This window comes from Pseudopipra pipra, chromosome 2 (assembly GCF_036250125.1).
Source record: "Pseudopipra pipra isolate bDixPip1 chromosome 2, bDixPip1.hap1, whole genome shotgun sequence".
Classification (NCBI taxonomy): Eukaryota; Metazoa; Chordata; class Aves; order Passeriformes; family Pipridae; genus Pseudopipra; species Pseudopipra pipra.
In genome coordinates, this window is record NC_087550.1 from 87592506 (window position 1) to 87618881 (window position 26376).

At 39.1% G+C, this 26376-nt stretch overlaps 1 protein-coding gene across 2 annotated transcripts in view; it reads right to left on the reverse strand.

Annotated features, from left to right (window-relative positions):
* Positions 1–26376, reverse strand: part of LOC135410013 (cytochrome c oxidase assembly factor 5) — an 85237-nt gene that overhangs the window by 45909 nt on the left and 12952 nt on the right. Inside the window, exon 4 of one of the 2 annotated variants that reach the window (XR_010428479.1) lies at positions 8570–8628. The exons of the other annotated variant lie outside the window; for it this stretch is intronic. The gene's annotated coding sequence lies outside the window, so the exon portion shown is untranslated. The remainder of the gene's footprint in view (positions 1–8569; positions 8629–26376) is intronic. 2 annotated transcript variants of the gene reach the window in all.

The window sequence follows — 26376 nt, forward strand, 5'->3', positions numbered from 1 at the left end:
ACAACAGATTTCTAATGCTTTGTTCTTATCTTCTCAGTTCATCTGTACCCTTTTGCAAGTTAACCAGTCCCTATTTTCAGCAGGGAAATCATCTTCCAATATGTTCCTTATCAGTAAGGCCATGAAAAGAAACTGCCTATCTAGACACATTTAAGGGCCTCATTCTCTTATTCCTATTTTTGGCATTCTTTGCCTTTGCAATGCAAAAAAAAAAGTCCCGTTGTTAGTACAGTGCAATAGAGCACTTCACAAAATGCTAAGAGGGTCTCCAAATGTATGTTGATCAGTAAAAGATCTCATAAATAGAAAGGCCATGGTTAAACAATTTTTCTTCTCTCAAAATTCTTTATTTCTTCTTTCAAAATGCATTATATAACAATCCAATCTGAAAGAGTTATCAGCAAGCCCACAACTTTTAAGTTCCTATATATTTATGGTGCGCTGCAAATTATTCCCCAGGTTAATGACACCAAATAATCAATGGGACCGTTCAAAGACTAAGGTACCGTACACGCTGGATTGTGTATCCAGTGGGAGCCCAAGGTGGAAAAGCTTATTAAATGTGTTGATAATGGATATGTTTCTTTCATGATTAATCTAAATTTTGACATTCAGAACTTAATTGACTTCAGATCATTTGGGATTTTTCCTAAAATTAGGTCACAGAAAAAGCTCACTAGGAGTAGCACTTCAGTGTTTCTAAGGAGATTTCAAAAAATCTTAATGTCAAAGACTCTATGTCTTATTCTGAGAACAACTACAAAGCAGGAAACCTACAGAGACAGTAAAACAATGAAAATAATAACGATTAAAAAAATTCAGAATCCCCTTATTAAGTAAATAATTTTTTTTTTTTGGCAGGTATATAAAAATACAGACTGCCCCAAAAAGACCCACCAGTTATGACATCTTTTTCCCTGTATCTGTTGGAAGACCAGGTGATATATCAGTGCTGTGATGAGTTGCTTTGTTGTTTGGGTTTTTTTCAATCAGTTTCATCTGGTTTTGTATAATCCATAAGTATGTACTGATATATTGCTATATGTATTTTTAGATTATTCTCACTTTCTAGTATGGTAAAAGGTCTTGTTGCTTAGGATGTCTTGGTGCCTAAAGTGAGATCGAATATTACAGATGTTGGCATCATACAGTGTTTTTGGAAAGGACTTTGAGTCTTTGAATTTTAAGGGAATTAGACTGGGCAGATAATAATTGAAGACACTGCATCATTTGATTACCAGGTTTAAGGCATTAGAGTCTCACTGACCTCTAACAAAGTTTATGTGTCTGTATGAGAAGCATGATCAGTATTAAGGTATTATGATTAAATAAAAAACAATGGTAACTGTGCTACTTAAAGGTATTTTTTTCATATCTATATCCTATGTTCATCTGCTCAGTTTCCCATCAAATGTATGGCATACATTCATTCTGCCCCTGAACAGATCCATGTAAGTCACCATACAATTCCGGCTATGCAGAAGTGATGTGCACAGCTGGTAAGTTTATTGACATCCTCTTTTATATTATAAAGGCAATAAAACATATATTTTATACTAATCTGCTCTCCCCTACTTCTACCTTCTTCTAGTTCTGTCTGTGATGTGTTTCAGCTGTTTGGAACTGATGGCTACTCCTGCAGCTGCCTGATGAGGTTCACAGTGGTCATAGCCAACAGGTCCTGCCACCCTGCACCTCTGGGGGCTGCAGCTGTCCTTTCCAGTCTCATCTGGGTCAGAGACCCAAGGCTTCCTTCTCACTGAGATTAGGTGGAGAAAAGCACAGGTATGTTGGCATACATTTTGCACCTGAGACAGAGTCAGGATAGAGAAAAAGCATGGACCCAGAGATCAGGGAAACAACAGGCCACGTTATCCTCACTACCTGTTCTCCAAATCACCTCACAGTTTTTAACCTAAAACAGAGGAAGGCAAGTTTTCCTTTCCACAGCTCATCCACTTTGGTTTTTTTTGGCAGGGAGGAGTGGGTCTGGATGGTTGTGTTTTGTTGTTTTGGTTTCTTTCAAATGGAAGAATGAAGGAGACTGAGTCTGAGGCTTAGAAGCACAAGTTCCTAGGTCCCACCTCACTCACTCTGTAATGATTTTATTCATTACTTGCCTGACATTATGCAGAAAGTCTTGGGAACTGAATCTTAAATTAGTGCATTAAATATTGGACAAGTTTTCTTTCAAGGTATTATTAAGTAATTCTGGGATAATGCTTAGTTTTGGAAGGAAGATATCCATTTATCTCCTATCCAAATCTTGTGAGGTTGATTCTAGTCAATACAGAACTCTTCAAAGAACTATTCAATAAATGACAGTCACATTCATTTGGCTATAAATACAAAACCACCGATACAAACATAAGTCATCAAGAGCCATAAAGACAGGTAGTATAAAAATACTTCAGTGATTGCTATAATCCAAAATAGCATTAATTTTATGTTAAATTCTCTAGGGAAAAACAATTCTAATAACCCTCCATGAAAGGCCTTCTGAAATAGAATACCCTATACTAATATTTGCTGATTAAATGAATAGTGAACAGAGACAGCAAGCTGAGCAAAGAGAAAGGCTACAGAGCATGGAAACTACGTGATCCACACCAGTAACTACAGAAAGACTCTTAAAATACACAGGCTGTAATTCAGTGTTACAGCTGTAGGTAAGATGGAGAATTGGGCACATTAAAATTAAAGACAAGTAAAAGCTATCCTCACATTAAACCAATTTCAAAATTATGAGTGGTTTTCTTTTTTACAGTGGCTCTAAAAAAGGGTAAGATTCAAGAAGCACCTGTTAGGCAGAGTTTCTAAATAATCTGCCTTTTTTAGGAATTCATGTAACAGGCTGAAACCACACAAATACCGGCCAAACACTATTTCAAAAGAACGTGTTGCTTTGTCAGCTTCATATAAATAAGCTTAACATTTATTTTTGTAGACTACAATGTATTTTTATAGACTATAGTAGCTAGTCAGCACAAGCCTTTTTTGTACAAAAATGGGGCACATTTCTTCTACTAGCTCTTTCCCTCCAATTCTTCCTCACAAAAAATAATGTACTGCAGGTTCAAAAAATATAATCGAGACCTGCCTGAGCCTTTTTATAAATAGTAACAAACTTCGCATGACACTGTTAGCAATTAGTGGTTACGTAAGAGAATGAAAGAAAATAATAATTTTTAACCCACATAAAAGAATTCCACACAGGAAAGTAATGTATTTTTGGTATCTTGTGATCTTTTGGGGGTTTTTGCCCTTGGAGAAGCCTTTTCAGATTTATTACTCCAACGTTCCACATCACTGTGGGCTAAAACCCTGTAACTGAGGTACTGAAAAGATGAAACATGTAGAGTTAAGTTTTTATTGAAAAATTTCCCATTGGGGGGGGGGGAGGAGAAAAAATAGGAACTTAAAATATTGCAATAAAGAAACAAATCTATTTAGTCCTCCAACAGATGCTGCCTGCTAAGCAGGAATAAATGAATATTTAAGAATAGAAGCTAAGAAGTCATGCCTTAAAATTCTATAACGCCTCTGATCGTTTTAATAGGTTGAAAATTACTACAATCTATGCTACCCTTTATATACAATGTGGAGGCTGAATAGACTACATTAACAAGAATGTGCAGGAGAGTCAGAAAATGCACTGTATTTTCTACTTTCTCGGCAAAAGAAGGCAGGCTGACTGCAATTCAGGGCTCCTAAGCTAAGCAGGAGCTAAGTTGTTGACTTAGGTGTCAGGACTCACCTCTCTGAAGGCAATTGCTTTCCTCTAAAACTTCAGAGAGGATGAAGTCTGCTGGTGCTAATACGCCCCAATCAGGCCTACCAACAAATAAAAAATTCTGCAGAAGATATACAGAAATGCTGCAGTTGCCTAAGTGCTAAAGTTAAATAGCTATCCAGTAAAAGCAGAGCTCAAAATAGAACATAGATGGGAAGAACTTGTCTGTGAGGTATGAGATTTCTTAGAAGATGATAGACAGAAACAGGATATGTCAGAGCTGGGGAATGAAGACTCCCAGCAAGGCAAAGATCGATGTTACCATCAACAGGATATGAGTTCCAGTTAACATACCAACCTGAGAGCAGTTCTTAGCATATGGTATTGAAAGGAGAGAAGTTAATAGCACTGTGGTGGCTTGCTAATGGAGTGAACTAGTTTAAAGAACAGGAAATGGAAAAGAGAGGGCAAAAGTGCACAGCAAGTCATCTTAGGACAAAGTGTGTCAGGGCAAGAAAAACCTCACAGTTAACTGTGTGAAAGATCCAAAGAGATGGATTTAGGAGAGGAGTGACTCAGGGAGAGACAGGCACACACTTGTAAGCTGCAAGAATTAGCTGCCTGATTGACAGGCTGCTCAGAAGAAAACCAGAGATGCCTGGGGAAGTTGTGACATTAAAGGAAGAGAGAGGAGACAAAAGGACTTGGGAAGAGATCATCAGGAAAGCTTCATAGAAGTATTATTTGGCAACAAAAACATTATTTGCTAACTCTCTGGGGAAAAAAAATACAAACACCTTTTTCAGCTCTCTTTCCCATTTTGAATTTAGGTAGAAGAGTTTTAAGCCTGTACCTAAGACTTTGCTGCAGTCAACTGCACCCATTGACAGCGGCAAGGCCTCCTCCACTGACACAGGTGTCTGAAGAGACATGCAGATCTCCACAGGTTTCAGTCTGGACAAAGGTCCTAATCACATCTTGACCAATAGCATTTTCCCATGTGAACCTATCACTCCCTGAAAGTTTTAAGTCTCACTGGCAGGAACATATGTGAGACACTAAACCAACAGAACTCTATTATCAGAGGTTTCAAAAGTCATTCCCCGAATCAAAGCTTCCTTGTTCAAGGGGACTAGACACCTACCATCAGATACCAAATTCTTCTATCAAAGCAAGTGCTACTTCACATGAAGTATTTAAGGTCAGCTTAGCCTCTCTAATGCAATAAAGGCAATAATAATAAACAAAGGGAAAGCAATACCATGCAAGTTTCCACCATTTCCTGGACCACAGATCAGAAATTCCTGGCCTGCTGTTAAGCAATGCTCAAAGGTTTGGTTCCTGAAGCTGCAATATGGAGTTATGCAAATCCTCCAGGATCCCGGAGCATGCTGTAGCTCAGTTACACAAAACACATGACAGGCTGAGCTAGGATGCTGTTTTGGACTACCCATCCCTGAAACTCCTGGGCTTTTGGCTTTGTGACATAAATACCCCTTTATTGTCAGTACAGCTTTCTCCAAGTGTTGCATTGCTGACTGGCTCTAGCACCATTTTTTAGAATTGTGTGGCACTGACAAAAAAGCCAATAAGAAGAAAAACATCAGTAATTCCAGAAGAACTGCTGTGCAGAGCCTCCACAGGATATTCTACTGCACAGGCTGCAGACCTGGAAAGGTACCATGGCAGGTTTGGCCTCTAATACTGCAGAAGCTACACATCCACAGGAAAAGAAAAAATTGGTACTGCAAAGTTTAATCCTTCTGTGATACTCTATTATCATCACCCTGAAATTTGTAACAGCTCCCTGAAGCAGTTGCCTTTTATTGTCCTCTTTAAGTCCACACACTGGTTTTTGTACTTTAAGGAGGAGCTACCAAGTACAGGGTCTTCTTGAGGAGATGGATGACAAATACAGGAGGAAATGATAACTAACAGAATTGCTTCTTTACATCTTGGAAGCTTTGGGTGCTGCTCATCCTCCTTTTTCCTCCAAAACCACCTACTCATAGATTTTCTCAAAGTACAAAGAACACTGGAGGAAGGTGTGGAAAAGACTGATAAATAGGGGGCAGTACTCCGGTATGGCGGTAATCCCAGCAAGACATGAGCCACTGAATAGCATCCTGAGAGTAGCTGGTATAGAACAGGGTGTCTCCAAGCTAATCTCTAAACTGCTACCAAGTCCCAGAGTGCTCCTACTGTCATCTGCACGCACAAAAATGAGAAAATTCAGGAAATTACTGTTTCTCTTTTTCTCTGTCCCTCAGTCTTAGGCAGGGAGGTTGGACTAGATGATCTCCAGAGGTCCCTTCCAACCCTAACAATTCTGTGGTTCTGTGATCTCTCAAAGCCTGAGAGCTAACAAACCTAATAAGAAAAAAAAAAAAAAAGACAAAATAATTTTTTGGGTAAGTAATTAAACTGGTATGTTTTATTTCAAACAGAGATTATATAGTTAAAGATTCAAAGAACATTCCATCTCCTGGAAAATCTTCATCCTGTTGCCTGTGTGAACAAACAAAATATAACCTATTTTTGCACCATATGGCCTGTCATGTGGGTGCTAAAGAGTGAGACTTGTACACTTGGGGCTAATTAAAAGCAATGTCCCCACTTATGCACACATGCACCACAATCAAGCACTTACCTTTCGTTACAGGTGAATGCACAAAATCAATCAGCTTTTCTTTTTAGTAATTCTGCTCTATTTTGCCAAGACTATGTGCTTTGTCACCCTTCAGATGATTAAAACAGTGCTGCCACAAAATCATCCAAAACTAATTATCTACTTGAAAAATATAGACAAGCGTAATTTTTAAAGGTAAAAGCAGGAATGTTTTTCTCCTGGCATTCTTTTAAGCAATGTAAAATTTGTGCCAAAGAAGTAACTCTCGTATTTACAAGAAATCCTTTAATATATTTCTTGAAGAAATGTCACTTAGAACATGAAGCTACATAGTCTACAAAACTTGAATCTCTTTAGAATAAGTTCAGCAAATACATTAAGAAGACAATATAGAAGTAGAGACCTGCCCATCTTACTGCACATACTCATCTACATGTGGCTCAATGCTGAGCTGAGAGACTGAAGATCAAACCAAGGAAAGGCATGTTTGTAAAGAAAATTAAGGCAGAGAAACACCTCAGGATGAAACTTCTGGGACAAGCATTACATGGACAAGATACACCCTCTGTCATTGTGTTGTCCCAAGGCTGATGCAGGATCAGAAGTTTTAAAGCACCTGTGGACCTACATAGCATGTCAGGAATTATAAACTGTGTGATACTGAATGTTTTCCTCAAATGCCCAATTGCTAACATTGCAAGACTAGGCAAAGTCTCAGATCTGATTTCTAAAACTAAGTAATCATCATTGCAAATCTCTGCTCTTTCGTGATTTAGCAGAGAGAACTTTGAAGACCTGAACCACAGAAGTTCAAGTGCTGTAATGCAACTAGGAGGACCTCCCCCTTAGGATTATTTGAAACCTCATCAATGTTTACACCCAGCTTGAATAGTGAGTTTTGACCACTGGCAGCAAGGCAGCTGCACACAATTCCAGTTCCTTGGGCTGGAATACCACTGAAATATTTAGACCAGGTTCAAGTAGCAGAAAGAAGGATGCATGTTGCCACAAAACACACAAAAAAAGTGAGTTAGTTACCTCCATAAGGACAGTGCTTTTCTCTTAGAAGAACAGCACCAATGTGAGACTTCCCTCTAAAAAGGCAAAGTCATCTGTCCATTGCTACATTGCAGGGTGCTCTCTACTTAATTACACCTGCCCTCTGCCTCTACAACCATACATCCACAAGCCAAGCAGAAAAGCCACTTCCCCTTGTCCCTCTAGTAACTCCTTTCAATTTGTTTTTGAAAAACGCTCAAGGACAAAGGGGTTTTCCCTATGGTTATAGGTAATTTCTTTAATAGAAGTTATTTAAAACACTGACTCAGTCAGATAACTCCTTTATTCTGCAAGTAACTTCACCAATGTCAGTAAAATTCACTCTTGTGAATTCATTCACAGGAAAGACATCAGTGCTCGACTTAAAGCTGTTTTCAATATGTAGGATTGGGTGACAAACAGGAATAACTCAGTTTCCCAAGGCGTGAGTTTTGTGCCCCTGAGCACAGGAGGAGCAGAAAGCCAACACACAGTTATCAATCGTGAGTGCGTCAGGTGTCTTGCACAAAGCTGTCCCCTTGAGAAACTGGCTAGGAAGCACTGATCAGTAACTATAAATAACTCTGAATTGCTTCACTTCTGTGTAAGACTGAAATAATCCACTTGGCAATAAATTAAAAAAAAAGGTCAGAAAATCTGTGGAGACACAAGACACATCATAAGGAGACATCAGCAAAGCCTGACACATCTGCGATCCACATTTCTGGGGTTTTTTGACAGGTATAAGCAAAAGTGACAGCAAAACTGGAGAACTGTGGGAGAAAGCAAAGACTATGAATTCTGGAGTCTTTGCATTCTCCCACAGAGAACCTCTACTCAAAAACTTTAAACACAACGTCTTAGCAACTGTTTCCTTGTTTAATGTTTGATACAGCAAAACCACTTTAAGTATTCTAGTGATACAAATTAGAAGCATTAAGAAAACAAAAGTATTTAACTTTGTAGAGACCTCAGGTTCCTCTGACTAAATCGGTAGCCTTCAGGTAGTAATCCCCAAGTCCAAAATGAAATCTGTTGGTATTTTAGACCTCATTCTGCCTCTGGCTCACACCTGTTATCCCCATAACCCTTCAGCAGAAAGAACTCATGCTACTAATAGGTCCTATAATTTTTCACCTCTTTGCTACAAGACCTTGTAATGTGCCTACCTGTAGAGGCCCAAGCAAGTTGGTTCAAGCCAGACTGGTGTTGGTTGTTTCAGTAAAACCTGCAGAAAAAAAACCAATCTGAGTCAGCCCTTCACTCCCATCCTACTTCCAACAGCAGGCTCATGTCTCTCAGAGTGGTGCAGACAACTGGGCTGAAGCCCAGGCAAGTGCACTTACAAAACATTTACAAAAACAGTACCACTGATGCAAACAAGCACATCCTGTTTCAGCTCATTTTCAACAGTTACCAAAAAACCTCTTAGCTTTGCTTAAACTACATTTAATTACATTAATAATTTCTCAGTTCCAAAGGTCTGCAAGTAGAAAGGAGACACCAAAGCTAAAGCCAGGCTTTTCTATTCCTCAGAGAAGCAACATGCGGTCACTTCAACTCTCACCTGCAAGAGCTAAACCTCTCAGACTTTGCTGATGAACCAGAACATGATGCAATTTGTTTGAAAGAAATTACATTTCTCACCTAAAACTAAAGGGCTACAAGTTCTGGTAGTATTTCTGTTTTCTGTATATTGCTTGTTATCTTTCCTCATATTAGCTTGTCCTATTTCTAACTTCTCGAGGTTTAGATTCCAGGATAGGAGGACACTTTCAGTGTTCCACTAGAAGACTGTTTTTCATTTATAAACATTGTAAGAGAGAAACACACAGATTTTTTTACAATTGGAAATTATATGTTCTCTCTCTGTTGCCTGATTAATTACAAACTATTTCCCTCCTTCTCAGTCTGTTTCACTTTGAAGTTCTACCTTTTCAGGAGCAGTTATTACACAGTAAAATCATTCAGATAAAATGCAAACCCTGCAACAAAAAACTGTACTTAAAAAAACGGCAAAAACGGGTATGAACAGGTACTATGTTTTTTCATTATTAACAACTGTGGAGGTCTAAATGCACACTACAAGGGTCAGATGTTCACTGTGTATTTTCAACAGATTACGTGGTTTTAGAGACAGAAATGTAAGGCTACAAGCTTAATGCAAGAAATTGGCTGTTTCCTGTACAATAGATGACATCTGCCTTCACTTCAAACTACAGCAAGTGCTAGCATGAGACTTTCAGGTTTAACTGTCTGTAACCACAAGCCCTACAAACCATAGTAGAAAGTCAGTTAATGAACTTGCAACAAATGCAACAATTGCTACCAAGACAAAATTACGAGACTGTTTTAAGTAACGGCACTCCTTCCTTCTGCATTACTTACATTTTCTCCTGCTACAAAACTGTCAAGTTTTTTTTTCATTCTATAATTATACGATTTATCTCCAGTCTCTACGATTTCCACAGAAGTAAAGGTTTGACCAAACACCCACTGATGTCAGAGGAAGAGACAAGTCAGACCATAAAGAGAGGACGATAGCCAAAATGTAAAGGGTCTGTTCTGACCAATTTAGTGTCTGGCTTTCACAGTTTTTAATGACACCAAGAAGAGCCAAGAGGAAAGACTCCCTCAGCTGGAGACTTGGCAGGTATCATAAGCAAAGAAAGGATGGGTTTGTGTAGTCTTCATTCTCTGTTACTTAGCATCATGAACTCCATTCACACACTACAACCTACTTATGCTCCTGCAATAGAACAGAACTTTAAAGGAAAAAAAAGCCCTCAGAAAATATTACATATCTTCATCCTATCTTCTGTTACCTACAAAAGTTTCTATTTTGTTGTCCCTACTTACCTGAATACACACCCTGTACAGCCATAAAGCCAAATTTAGGAGTCTGTGTGTATATGTAACTTACATGCATAAAGAAGTTTGCATATTTGCAAACATTTCTCACCCACAGATGTGTAGACAAACACCTATTTCTGAGCAGAAATCCATCTACCGATGTCTCATTTATCTGATCTCTCTGTGTCCATAGCCAAAAAAATAACAAATGTAGGTTCCAAGAACTTAATCTTAAGAAAACCTGCCATTATCAGGTTGAGTTCAAAAAGGAAAGCAGGCAAGAGGTCAAAACAAAAAAAAAATGTAACATTTTGATTGGCTTTTTCATTGTTTTTGGAGAGCTCCTGAATAACCCACTATATAAGAGACAGCTACCGATTTTTTTTCTGTTTCACTGAAATTAAAAGCCAATTTCAAGGGTAGCAACAATTCTGTCCAGCAAATAAATTATCATAATAATTTACCATCACAAGTTGTTTCCTTTTTTATATTTAATTTTCTTTGAGTGATAAGCACTGATATTAATTTCTCATGCATTAAGAAAATTCTGTCTTAAAGCCTACATTAACATGGCATGGGAAAGAACACATGCTTTTTTCTAAAGGAACATCATGGTTGATCACACTGTAACAATCAGCAACTGCCATACACTTTATTATATCGCTCTGTAAAACCAAACTTCCCTTCTAAACACATCTATGATGATCTATGACTAACAAATCACTTGGCTTAATGTCTAAGTTTTACTTGGCTCCCCACCAAGTCCCATACCCAACACCGAAATCCACCCAGCTCAGTGCTAAGGAAAAAAACTATGAAAAATCCAAACTAGCCAAACTTATACGAAAATAAATGTATTTATGACATATACAGCTATGTACAGTTGCAATACCATGCACAACTCCAAGGGAAAAGGGAAAGGAAAGGGGAAGGAAAAAAAAAAAGGAACAAAAACAAAATAAAATATACACAATCAATAGCCCAAGATCTAGCAACTAAAAGAATTAGCAAAAGAATATCTTACTACTCTCCCTGGGACAACAGAAAGTCGTGCTGGAACGACTGCCGGCAACCTCTGTCTCCCAAGGTCGGCAAGGCCTTACCAGGCCTCGCTCCCCAACACGACAGACTCAACAGCAGGGAACCTGCACCTCCAGAGACGCCGGAAGGAAAGAGAGCGAAGGCCTCTCCTCCTTTCTTCTTATACTCCTGGCTTACGTAAAAATCGTAGGGAATACCAGGTAATATGGGCACTTCCTTGGTTACAAACTGGTCACCTAGGAAGGCCTAGACTAAACTACTACACTTAACAACTTAGGAAACCCATAGTCCACTCATAGCACAAGTTCATAGACTTGTGCTGTGTATATTAAGAGCCAGAGCCAAGGGAAATGCCGAAGACTCAGCCCAGTACCACAGAGCTTTTTTTGATGAGGCTGACAAGTCTCCTCTCCCGTTGCACAGGGTCCCAGACTGGGTTCCGTCCACCCATGGCCACTCACCCCTGCTATCAGCGATCGTCTTGGACAGAACCAGAGAGTAAATGAAGGTAAAGGCTGAAGATTCTAATACAGGTGGTGACTTGTATCAAAACATAAACAAACCCACCCCAAACCCCGAAGAACTACTGATGAAGTTTCTGCTTGTACTGTTTCTTGGGATATTCTAAAAGGAACTCTTGCCAGTCAAAAGCCACATATAGCCTTTTATGTCACCCTCCTATGAGTCGTGTTGCATTTTTTCCCCCATTATGCAAGAAGCCACAAATAGATATGGGAATCCAAAAATACGAAGTTAGTTTTGTGCGATTTGTTTTCTTTACTTAAAAAGGCACGATGGTTGAAAGAAAGAAAAAAAAATCATACAGTGCAATACATTTAATTACATTTAGGATTGTCTGGGGAAAAGGAGAGAATGATCTGAACAAATTTAGCGTCTGAAACAAAATCCAGAGTTCTAGAGAACAACAAAATAAAAATACACAGAAATACTGAACTTTCCCAAAGTCAGAGTACAGCATGAGTGTTTATGTAGAAACCATCACTGCACACAACAGACATTATCGTCATGTCTAATTAATAGATATCACAATTTTACCCTTCTTTTTAATCTACAGTCACTCAGAAGTAAAAGGAATTTGACTAGCTTATAGATGCTGTTGCCCTGTGCTTGGTCTGAAATGATTTGCTTTTTCATCAAGAAAACACCCTGAAGTCAAATTTATCTCAATAAAACGTATTTTTATAGAGACTACAGAAACTTAATGTTTTTCTTTAATATTTTAATTTTCACTAACTATAAAGAAAATCTGAAACTGCTACCAGAAAAATGAGGATTCAGGAAATTTCTAAAAACATCTGTGAAAATGGTAACTTAAATAATGAAAAGAAATCTCTTCACCCAAATATTTTCTTCACAAAATACAAATAAGCATCCCGCCATATCAACTGTTCATTTGTTTGCCTTATAATTATAAATTTGAGTAGTGAAAATAAAAAATATAAAGCTTTCTACATCTACTTTGTGAAGAAAGCTCCAGAAAGATTTCCATCTTGAGATCTCCAAGTATTTCTACTGTCCAAGATATTATACTTCGACTTAACAATTAGTGATTTTAGCATTTACTAAATAGATGATTTTTATCAAAGTAAAACAGGCAAAATGCTATTGAACTTTCATTTATTGTAGGAATGTTAGAAAATAGAATTGATAAAACCCATATCACCAGGTAAATTTCAAGCTTGTTGTCATTTTAGCTGAGAAAACATTTTTATCCAAAATCTGAAGCATACAACTGCTAAAGAATTTGGAAAGTGTATAATAATACAGGTATCACTGAAACTTTGATTCAATGAAATACTGACACTTCATTGGTATTGATCTTGAAGCTTTTGAATAAAAACGTAAATTTCTGTTTCTAACAAGTCAGTTATCAGAAGAGTGAACCATTAAACAAATATCCTAGAAAATATATGTCTGCATTCATAAAAATTATCACTATTAAAGTTTCCAAACAAAACACAATGTGAAAAATAAGTGATGCATCATTGCCATTAGAAGCAAAATTATTATATTATTATTCTATCCTTTCTCTTACAACTTGAGCACATGTCCAAAAAGAAAATGTTGAGAATTTTTTTCATGCCAGTGTTTTCAAGTAGGATTAAATACTGTACATTTCATTTTCCTGTTTCTTTTTTAGTGAGCAGAAATGACTGCTTTAAAAGCAGAAGCATTCAGTCCAAGTAGAAGACACGTGCTTTATGTTCTTCAAACAGAGGTCTTATTCTGAATAAATAAAAAAGTTTAATAACTTTGCTCAGTTAATCCTGTACAGTTATGAAATATTTCTGGACAGGAGCTTTGAAAATGATCTTTCTAATGTTTGTATGAAACCAAGGTGATATAAACAAACAGGTCTTTTTTCTGTAGGTGTCTTTTTCATTAAAAACAGGCCTTCCAGTTCAAGACCTGCACTGTGAAGGAAAATATGCTGCTATTGCTCAAGGCTTACATGCTATTTGTTTTAAGACTTAATTCCTCTGAGCTGTCAAAACAAAATTTCTTAGCAGCTCAAATCCTCAATCAAAAAAAATAACACCTTGGGGCTCACGAGGGGAGACATGGATTGAATCAGAGCTGGCATAAAAGCCTTTTGCAATGGTCAAGTTTTCTTACACAGGTAATAGCCAGTCTAGAAACAACATCCCCCAGATACTCATTATGGAGATAACACTGCAGGTCTGAAAGTCCTTGCCGATGAGCATTTTTATTTTGCTTTAGTATCAAAAAGTTCTGCTGTGCCCTGTGGCTATGGCCCAACACTGTCCTGGTTACCTGCTCATGCTGTGAGGGGCAAAGAGGGGCTCTCACTCAGAGTAGGCAGTATCCTGCAGTGCCTCAATGCACAAACAGCCCTTACCCTTCCCCTCCTATTCTCAGCAAAGGAAAGACAGGGAAGATGAAGGTGCCCAGTACTGATCCCTATGCCTAAAATGTATGTGCCCATGCAATCGATGGCACCCTGCCATGTAGGTTGTCTCGTTCAGCTGGTGCCAGTGGGACCATAGAGTTGTGCAATTACCACCTCACCAGGATGTTGGGATAAGTCACATTTCTACTCTTGGCTCCAGTCCCACAACTCAAACGGCTGATGCAACAACAGGAAAAACAGCATCCATACCAAGTTATAAATTGTTTTCCTCAGAGAGCACGGCATTTTGGATCCCAGCTACTAAGCACTATGTTGAGCAAATTACACAAGAAGTTTCTTCTCCCACATGTCCAAGAATCTAAAAATGACTCTACCTAAGCTACACCATAGCAGTTCCCCTTTTGCCCTGTTCTGGCCCATTTGTGTTTGTAAAAACTATCTTTTACAATCAGATCTAGATAACCACTGCTAATGACTCACTGAAGCACATTAGTAATTTGGGATTTATGCCATCTTTTTTTTCAGTCAAGACTGATTAAAGAGATTTGGCAATACTGCAAACATAATTCAGCATCTCCGGCACTGTTTAGAAAACTGTGATCACAGCTTCGCATGTATTGAGACAGGTGGTCATCTGCAGAATTTCATGCTGATGCATCCAAAGAACATCTATTTGAACTGTGGGTGAAAAAGCTGGGTGGGAAAAGACGATAAGATCCAAGAGAGTATGATTAAGCAAACCCTGTTCTACAGAGGAAAAAACTCCAGCATTAAAAACAGGCACTGTACAATGCCATCTCAAGTGTTGCATACACATTTTATAAAAACAAAGCATTTTTACATTAACAACAAATTAAAAACAAGACTTCTATAAAAATATAGACAACCGATTTTGATACAGCACATCTTAAAACAATAATTCCTTAAATGTGTTATCAATTTGCAACAACGTTTTTTCCCCACACCTCCTCTTTCCTTTCAACTTTGTCTGAAATCAGTGCTCCAATGACAGGAGCAAACCCACATTGCTTCAAGCATTCTTCTGGAACCAAGAAATGGAAGCAGGGTACAAAGTTAATTAAGAGCATGATATTAAAAGCTGTGGTATCAGCAAAGTGAAGGTGCAGACGGCAGCAGATTTTCTGTGACTATCTGCAAGAGAACTTGTCTCCACTTCCATCTGAAAGCCAACATCTAGTGCTCTGAATATGGAAATACAGTGTAAAGCCTGGAGGTCAAACTAGTGTCAGCAAGAGACTTCAAATTCAAGCAGATGGAAGACAGAAACTCCAGCTCCAACAGGTAGGGACTACTGCTGCTATGTGGGGCTATGCCTTCGTTTGGAGATTTTCATACAGTTGTAAGCAAATCCTCTCCAGAGGAAAAATAGGCCAGTCAGCCTGACAGTGCAAACAAACGACACTGTCATATTCCCAAAGCCTTCCAATGTATTGCATGTCCCTCTCATCACCCACCACCATTTTCCAGTAAAAATCATCTTCATGGGGACATCGCGCTGGACCTCCCGCTCCAGCTTCATGCCCCTCCTGTTCTCCAGAAAGGAGACTGCTCCCTTCCTACTCATCTACCAACTTTACTCATTGCATGTGTCATTTCAAGGATTTCCACACTGGTCATTACTGCCAGGAACACCTCTCTTGAGCCTAAACTTTGCCGTCATTTCCACCCCTGCTGGCACTGAGTGCTGCAGTAGAATTCAGTATCTTATAATTGCAGTGTCATACACACTCATCAGTACCAAAATATCACTTTCAAATGTGAATGTAAAAGAAGAGGAGGCCTCTGGGAAAGGGCTTTTTTGAGCATTTGAAGCAGACTGAGCCAGAATATCAGATCTGAACAGCATATGGCAGAGGTTTTTTGTGTAAAAATGAGAAGGGAAAAGAGCAGGACATGTGCTTGAAAGGCAACATGGAAAATGGCTTTAGCTGGATTGCCAGAAAAAGAGAAGGGTTATCAACCCTGCTGGTATTTTGGTAAATATAAGCACATGCTACGTACACATACAGGGGCAGTCGCCTTTTTCCCAGAAATCGTCACTAAATGAACGCCCAAAATGATGTAAAAAACAGCAACAAAACCACCCAACCATAAATAGGCAAGATGTAGCTTTATTTTCCTTTTCAACCTTCAGCTGCCTTCCCAAGACCTTACTCAAAGTGCCTGCTGTCAGCCCCATGCAACAAGTCATTTAGGAGAAAACCAGGTCTACGCCCAGATTATTTCCAACCACATGTACCACAACAGGAAAACACAAATATACCCTGTACCATTATATCATCTCTCTCCTGTCTGCAAACAGTAATCTGAGACAAAGGCAAGACTCTGTTACAAAGTATCTCCACTAAATAAAGCAAACAAACAAAAAAAATCTTTTCTCTACAGTTACCCACCAGCACAACGCATTTAAACACTATTAACTGAACCCTTCCTCTACACACACCCATTCGACTTGCAAAAGGGTGCAAGAGGTGTTCAAAAGCAAATAGGGAGGCAGGTGATGGAATGGGGAGGGAGGCTGACTTCCATTTGACAGCTGGGGAAGGCTTATAATTTGGGAAGGTCAGGAAGCAGCTCCCCAGAGAGGATGCTCCTCTGACTAGAACCACCTCTCATGCTACCTAGCTTGGAGGAGGATAGAGCTGTTTCTGACTCATGAGATGTTACTTAATTTTGGTTCAGTAGGAAGCAAAAAAACCCTTTACATCTCATATGCCATGGTACTCAGAACTATCTGACAAAGGACAAGCCAACATTTCAGTAATGCATCAAAGTTCCAGCTTCAACACACAACAGCCACAAGAGTCTCACCTTGAAAAATATCCTGAGCATCCTGTCAGCAGTAAAAAGCTGTTTATTTGGACCAAGTGAGAAGAAATTGATGTGTATCTTGCAGATGATGGAAACAGGAAAAATGAGATTGCAAATGCAGATTTACCAACAATATGATAACGAGTCTTTTCCTCGGTGACAATGGTTTGTTCAAGACTTAAGTCAATTGAACAACCATGGTTTTATTTTTAAGTCATCTTTCTTCCTCTCTGGAAATTAATTACATTTGCATATTAATTACATTGGCTATTACCCTATCCACAGGGTAACCATTAAACAGGTTTTTATATTGGTAATCATTGTCACCAAAATCAAAGCAGTTGAGAGCATTTTAGGATAAAGATGCAAAGTGAAATATTATTTCTATTCGCACCAGCTACAATTAATGGTTTTCTTTGATTTAGGTATCTATAGTAGTCAACATGGGAACCTTATGCTTCACTTCTAGGTTTTCTTTCTTCCTTTTATGTTTCAAGAGGCTGATTCTGAAAGTAGAGCAAATTCTTACCACTTAAAAATGCTACACAGCCTCTTTACTGGACCTTCTAATTCACACAGTGCCTTGAAGGTACTCCTTTCAAGCATTAGTTCAGTATTTTGAAAATTCATTGTGCAGGGGGTTGCTTCTCCTTTCATTTTCTTTCTGAGAAATGCAAATGTCCCAACTTCTAAACTTCTGGGCGCTTTCACTTTCTGACTGCTAATTCTGTTAATTTAGTAGTACCAAAGTTCCCTCCAAGTTCATAGTTCCCCTTCCCTTTTTTTTTCCTTTTTGGAGGGTTGTTTTGGTGCTTTTTTTGCTTTTTCAAGTCTTGCTACTTACAGTTCTCTAAGTTAATGCTGTCATGAGTGTATTCCATTATCTCCTTCCCACCAACTACAATATAAAAATGACAAATAAATTATATTTTCCCTACCTTATCCATAAACTATTGTCAAGGTCTTTTAAAGGCTTTTTGTCTAGAACTCATACATGTGGCTTTCTGTAATCCTGTCAAACTTTCACAGGCAGCCCATGCCTCTCAACTTGTGCTCTGCAAGTGCCCTTTCTGGTCAGGTGTATCTCTTGCCACCTTTATGGCTTCACTGTTTCAAATGGTCTAAATTCTACTTCAATCCTAATCTGCAAGCGTAACTGCAGCAATGAGGAAAAAGGGGTCAGAAAAAAAAAAATCCTCCTTTCCTTCTATTTATGGAACTAACACTTACATTTCCTTTTTTATTACCCGAGCTCTTGCAATATTTTAGGTAAACTGAAGCTCTCCTCCTTCCAGAGACAAATAACATTACCCTCCCTTAGAAGCATGAGTCTTCGTGGACTCTCCAACCTAGATGCTAAACAACAAACAACAAAAAAAGAGCAAAAGAATACAGATGGATTTTTACCACTTCTTGCCTCCTCCAATCCTTAGATCTCACAATTTAAATCAGACCAACTGTTCACAAGCTCTATCTTATAAATCTCAGCAGCAGGTCTCAGATGGAAATTACCAGGGTAGACTGTGCTTCAGAGCCTCAGAATGCTTCTGGGAGGGCACTCACCTTGCCAGAAAGGGTCATAATATGGGAACAGACCGAAAATAAATTCTTCCCATGAAACACTCATCTCAAAACCTTTATTTCAGAAACTGTATAGCTCCTGATATTGGTCTGCAGCAGAAATACCACAAAACGGACTTGTTTGCATTTCACTAAGTCTTCACTTGCTAAAAGTTCCAGGTGGATGCAATACATACAGATACTGATGTCAGCATCAAACCGTCATCCTGTGCATAATTTTGCACCATGAATCCCTAAGACAATGAACAATATACAATTAAACAAATCCAGACATATTTAGAAGCCCATATAAAAGTGGATTTTGCCTACCCTGATAACCACTGTGAACAGTCTCAGAGAAACCTAGAAACACAGAGATTTTGTAGAACTTCCAACAATTATTCCCTCAGGATTCACTGGTGCTTCTGATTATTTTATCTGTCTTGCAATACTCAGTCTTTTCCCAAAAGTCTCTGGTCCTTGAAGCAGGTATTACACATAGGAAAGACGAAACCTTTCACCTTATCAGTATCAGAATAAAGCTTGTAAATGTGTCTGACAAGCCAACCTGTAAAGAGGGCAGCACCATTCACAGACACAAAAAAAATTTAAGATACAAGGCTTTTCAGGAAGAGCAGAATATTAGGTGACCACACAACATGCTATTTTAATCAATATTACTGAGTGGGGACCATCTAGATTGGGAGCTACCTAAAAGCTCCCAAAGCTGGAGACAAATATGAAGTCTATGGCTAGGATTATTTCAACAACCCTCACAATTCCAAAGGCTTCCTGCAACTTCCAAATGCCCAAGGTTGATAATACTACTGCCACATACATTCCCTGATACCATTTTTAATTGCTGCATGTAAAAGTTAGGCCTCATGATTATTTTACTTGACACATGACCACTATGGCCTCTCCCAAAATAACCTTTTACTGGATTCTCACAACTAGTTTCAAAGAACTGTTTTCCTTCCCTTCCTATCAACCTCACCCGTGAAGCTCACCAGGTGCCTGTCCCAAATAAAAAAGAGTAAGAAGTAGGAAATGGAAGGGGTAAAAAGGTGCACTTAGAGCAAAACAAATTTCCACCCTCGGACTGAAAGCTCCCGGGAGCACCCTTGCAGAAGAACTACTGTAACACTGCGTAGAGACAGTCCAGCCCCTACCTGTCAGACATAGTGTGGAAGGAGGGAAACAGAACAAGGAGGCAACATAACAAAATCATAGAAATAAAGAATTTCTATTCCTATTCCTGGTCTATGTGAGACATGACATTTACGTAAGAAAACACCAGAAGTTTTCACTGCTCTTCCTGAGAGGGGAAATGTCACTAGAAAAGCACTGATCCTCACAATTTGTTCCCCACTTATTGTTTGCCCACATACCTGCTTTCTAGAAGGACTAAAAAGCAGTGTTTTTAGAGCAGCTCTCAAAGTCTGTCTGGGCCTAGCAGCTAGTCTAATTGCTGAGTTGCTTCTATACAGCAGAGCAGAACCCTACATACACTCTACCAGCATCTCTTCTCCCAGGGCAGTATTATCCTGCTGAGAAGTAAGAGGCATTATGCACTCACTGAAAAGCAGCACAACACATGTACCAAGAGGCACCAGTGGCCCTGTGATGACTTCTAATGGCTTTATTTGCATCTCACCAGTCCAGTTTTAGCAGTATGCTCATTTTACTTACGAGATTTTAATACAATTGTTCACATCCAAGCCTGCAGGGTCCTGAAGATCCCAGTATCTGAGAGCATCTGGACACCTACTGATCTGCTGTAACTGGGCCACCTATGTTATTATACAAGAGAACTGCAATATATTTTATGCAGACATGTTCATTCAATATCCTAATGAGATTTAGTTTGAAATGTTCTCAAAATTGAATAGTGTGTACACATCCAAAACTCTCATTGAAAATTCACACACTATAGGAGCTTTCTCACAGATTTCTTGACCAACTCCATTTTGCCAAGCTCTCTTTTATACAGTATGTAACCTTCTGGTCATAAAAGATTGCTTGCTTCCAGCTTGAAAGCCTCTTGGGAACACAGAACTGTAACCTGCAATTAATATATTAAGTACAGAACATTTCAGAAACCATGATGTGGAAATCACATAAAAAGATAGAAAGCTACATGAGAACCTGATGCAGAATTAACAAGGCTCGTTCCATAGCCATCTGCAGCTCAAGTGAAGCAGTAAACCCACAGCTCTTGCTGGATGACTGTGTCTCCAGCACTGCTACCATAGCCACTAGTATTTCTACCAGAAATATAGTTCTTACTGATATTTCTTGGAGAGGGTAATTTCACTAAAATATAGACTGGGTCAAACTAACAGGAAAAGAGAACTCTTATTCTTGGGTAATCTTGCCAAAAAGAAACACACTGTAGAAAAGATTCAATCAAAGCATATGCAGTTTTCTCGAGTCTTATAAACTTTGTAAGATGAAGTCTGTCTATTACTTGAATAAAAAAACCCTAATTAATGCTGACAACTTAGATGGCAGCACCCATATATTTCGGGTTATTGCTCGACAAATGCTTCTCTTGTCTGAGAAAAGGTACATTGCCTGGGAAGAGAGTTTTGCTATACATCAAGGCAAAGACACACTTCAACTTCCACTATTCTTGTCAAAAGGGGAAGAAAAGGAAAGTCTCTGTTTACATTGAAAGCAGTTCCTTGCTACACAAGGTTTCCCCTATTTTCTAATGGCCAAGTCATTTAAATGCTACCACTAAATAATGGTCTCACATTATTTAAACCTCATATGCTACTGCATGTCAAACATTATGCTGCCGTGTCACTGAACAGTAGATGAGATACACAGGCTCACATGAAGGGAATGAACAGTTTGTGAAGTACTTTCTAATCCTTCAGCAAGAGAGGAGCAATCAGAAGGTGGGACCAGTAGCATCTCTACCTGTAACTATGCCTGCTCAACACCATGTCTTAAAAGACTACTGTTTTCATTTGCTTACATTTCCCCAAATTGTGTGCCCAGCAATTTTTCATGCTGAGTGTTTGCCTCAGACTGATTTTTAAAGAATAATCATCAGCTAAAACAGTTCAGCTACTACCAAAACTAAGGTCTAAAGAAAAAACATTTTGCATAAATTCAAAAAACAAATCCCAACTGTCAGTCCTTCTTGTCTATTACAATCCTTTAAAAAGTCACCATAAACACAGATCTAGTAGAGGTTGACTCACAACTAAAATCTCCAAAGATGGCAAAAGAGTAAGTACTCTTGATTGCCACAACTAACTGCACATGCACTGCCCTACAGGCACCCCAAGGGGTTCAGAAGACAGTTCCCTATAATAATCATTCATCAGTTTGACTGAACATTGAACTGGGCCAACAGAGCCTGTATCTCTACAACAAGCCTTCAGGAATCAGAAAGGAATACCGAACTTAAAAAGATGGGGGAAAATGGCCAAACCAAAAGAACAAAAGTAATACATTTGAACTTTGCCAATACTGGCAAAGTTGTCAGAAGACCAGGACTGAGGTCTGGGGGTAGAGATAAGGTCAGAAATAACTTGGCTAGGAGGAATCTTTGCAGTAAAGAGCTGGGGAACTGCCAAGTAAGGGCAGACCAAAGAGACAGGACAAGTAGCAGAAAGAGGAAAACCAAGGGGATCAGCCTAAAATGGTGCAAGGAGGCTGGGAACCAGCTTTGGGAATGGAAGAGAAACTGGACACAGACTTCAAGGGAGAACCAGCTGGCTTCTGCAGAAAGAATAAAGTACCAACTAGCTTGGGTGTCTGACTCAAGATACCCATGATTGAACTTTGGAAGTATACAGTCTTTTACATAATATATGCAGAAACAGCTGGGAGGATTTACCAGTTCTGTAAAACTGAAACCAGATCTTAAATTAGGCACCCAAAAACTGAGAAATATTGTACTGACCAACAGCAAAAGGAAAATTTTCAAAGACTTGCCTTGCACCACACAAAAACTCTAGGGAGTGGTAGGGTAGTGTCCCTGGGCTGTGGAAGGATGCAGTTCTCAATTAAAAAAACACTGTGTCCTCTTCTTCCTTTAATCCCTTGTTTTGATCACTCTACAACTTCCAATTTCTGCAACAAATAAAGCTGTTACACTCATTGATGTTCTTTACTGACCAGTTCATCCCCAGATTAGGCCCCTCCTGTGCATTAAATACAACAGAGAAAAGTAGATCATCTAACTAACGATTTAGCATAATTGAAATCCACGAGGCCAAACTGTAGTTACATGGATGGCTCTTTTAACACAGCTATTCTGACCACAGTGTAGGTCATTCATTGTTCAAAATGCTGTACTCATGCCTATAACTGTCTTGTTTGTATGGAGCAGCACTGCTTTCCCTTCAGCATGGAACCAGTAGTGCCAAACACTTCCCTCAATCCCAGAAATGATGATGAACAACCCACCCACTCTTTGGGAGCAAAAGTTACGATCACTAGAAAACCTCAAGGGCCATCTTCATCCATGTTTCTAGAAGTATGGGACTGAACAACAGAGCCACAGGGAGTTAAGTGTCACAGGACAAAACCTTCCAGCTTCCAGCTGTGACACCAACTTTTAAACACGGATGTATATACATGACTTTTCTACTGATATTATTATCTACTGGTCTCATACTAATTAGCTATATCTGTGTGATACTGTACAATTTTGAACTTTAAAAAGCGACCTATCAAATCTGGAAGGGATAAGATATCTCTGATATAATTCTCTTGTGCAGATAATGTCCATACTCACAAAGCACCCAAGAAATGCTCTACAGAATTCTGGACCTGGACAGGAAGACTTATCCCAGATTTTAGTTTTTATATGTAGCGTCTTCCACAAGACAATACCAGAACACCTTTTTTAAAAACAAATGCTGTTATGTTCAATAAATTTTGATATTTTCATAACTGTTATCAGAATTAACAATGCACTAATATTTATTGCTTTATGGTAAAAATGTAACAGAAAAATGGCCCAAAGAGCTTGGCTAGTAGCTCTGGTGACTGAAGATACCACCAGTCTGCTGTTCAAGTTTACAGCCTCTCAAGCAAAGTCAATGGACCAGATCAAGTGAATGCTCTTCAGAAATGTCAAACCAACAGTTTAAATTAAGCTGCTGAACTTCGCACTAAAGTTGTTGAAGCGTATGGACACATTTTGTTCCACCTGCCATGCTGTGGGAGGCAGTAATTTCCAGCCTAGTGAATGTAAAGAGTAGCTACAGTATCAAAAGAATTACTGGTGGCAAGATAAAATGCAGTTGAGTAAGGGGGAAAATTAAAAATAAAAAATAAACATCTTTAGAGGGTCTATCAATACTCACTTTATTCTGAGCAACACTGAAAAAACCCCCACAAGTTGTTTTTTGAAAGAGCACTATGAAAAATTAAAGGCTTAGAAAACTACAAAAAACTATACCCTTAACACTGGTCATCACAGAGAAAATGTAGAAAAAGAGTTGGAAAAATGCCAGGGAAAACTCCAAGCAGGCAAGTATTTTCAAGATGCCTTATAAAAAGCTATTTAATTCTGAAGTTTTATTATAACTCTTAAAGACTGGACAATTCTTGAAAAATTCTTCTGAAGTCAGAATCCAAGCTTCAGACTGTCAAGGGTTAAGACCTGAAGCAGACACAAACCAGAATTATAGAAAGGTCCAATGCTTACCCTTAGCAGTAAACCCTACACTGCATCTTTCCCAACACAATAGATTTAATAACAGAAAGTCAGTGGAAGAACAAACTCTCAGCAAATCTCGTATCTTCTGTGCCTCCACTGCTGGCCATAATTTCCACCTTAGAGATTTGTTCTACTCATGGCACAGAGAAATTCCAGGCATCAAATTCTTTCTAATCACATTTCATTTTGCTGGAAGGAAGTTACAGAAAACTCAGTGATACAACAGGGTAAAGCAGTTTTTCAAGCACAGAATTAATCTAGACAGCTTAGCCTTGTATAAAAGGAGGGAACTGAGCATGTGCAGAGGCATTTGCCGGCACTGATTTTAGTTGCAAAATTCTGTACAGTTTGCGACACTGCAGTAAGGGCACCTGAGCTATAAACACCCCTAAGGAATTGAGGTGTGCTATTTTCAAAGATTTGCAACATCAATACATATACCCTTCCTATAATTAGTCATATGGCAGAAAGAATGATTATTCTTCTAAAAGTTTAGATGGAGAGTAAAACATATTATTTTCTTAAGTGAGACTGAAATAACCGTGCTTGTGAGAGCAGATGACCTCAACTTCTTTAAGCATCTAGCAACGGGAGTTAGCAGCACACCTCTGTCTGCAGTTCTCATCCAGAGTGGCACAGCCTCACTCGCTTCCCACAGGCTCAGGTTCAGAATACATCTGGCCAGGGAAGCCCAGCTCCAAAGCCTAGCCCCTGCTTTTGCATCCTCCCTAAGCACACGCCAGCTGGAGCTACAGGTTTGGAATGCCTCCAGGTTTTTTTCAGCAACTACAACTCTGAAGTGCTCCACTGGCAAATGCTATGAAACATTGATGATAAGTACACTAGATGCTTTTTTCTATCACTATCTCTCCTATTTCCCATACTGTCTTATTCTATTCTTTTCCCTTCACTTCCCCCCTCTATATTCATGCTCCTCCCATGCTACTCCCTTTCACCTCGCTCAGTTATCTCCCTCACAAAATCCATTCTGTATGCAACAAACTGGAAGAACACAGCTGTATTTAGAGAGCATCACATCTCACACAACAGGCTTCTCTGTCAGCATGCCACAGCAGTAGATGCACAAACAAGATGCAGGCATTCGTGAGATATACAAGAATATCAAAGGGCTTATACTTTCATGAGTGGGCCTGGTCTACACATAGCAGCTGAGGAATGTCAATGTCTTTTTGAACATATTCCGCTGGTTTCATACAAGGTTTTGGTGATATCTCGGTGCTGCATGTAATAAGTACTTTTAGTGAATACAGACGCACATTCACAAATCTGTTGCAGACAAATCCTTCGTCGTGTACTACAAACTGCACAGAAAGTCTCCTCTACCTAAGATCAAGATCTCAACTTGCCTGGAGATTAGGGAGAAAACTACATTACCCTCTTATATTTCATCAAGATAGTTTTAGCTAAGTTAGGACATACCCCAGTACGTGAATTTCCAAATTTACTGTTTATAGCATATTTGGTAATAATATCATAAATTCAAGAATTTCACATTCAGTGGAAGTATAATCGTCCAGAAACAGCCTTCTTGCTGAGTGAATACACTTCATTGCAGCTTTCAAATGCTGTTTTCGAGAAGTGCTAACGTATATCTGCAGTATTGGCACCTGCCTTTCCTCTGCGAGAGCCAGAAAAGTGGCTGGAGCAATGGGCTGACAAGAACAGAAGCACAATGTCTACCTGTGTCGGCTGATGCAACATCATTTACCCCAGTTTCCAAAACAGGGAAAACACAGCAGTAACTGCCAGGGAAGCCTGGGGAGGGTTGCCTTCCATTATCTCCTGTACACCTCCCTTACCACGTACCACACAAACCACGAAGGCCAGCTATGACCCCACCACTCCCCCATGCAGACACACCCCCCTTGTCTCAGTCACATCCTTAATTTACAAATGTCCCTGTCATTTTCCTTACTCCACTTGGTCAGCTCTTTATTCCTCAATCTGCTCTGTCTCAGTTGTTTGGTTTTGCCTCATGCTGCCAGTCTGTGGCAATGCTTCCCTTACAGTAAGCAAAGCACTACAGAGAACAGAATGTGGGAAGCAAAGGAATGAGGGCAGCGGGAAGTGGCTGCGAAGCAGGAAAG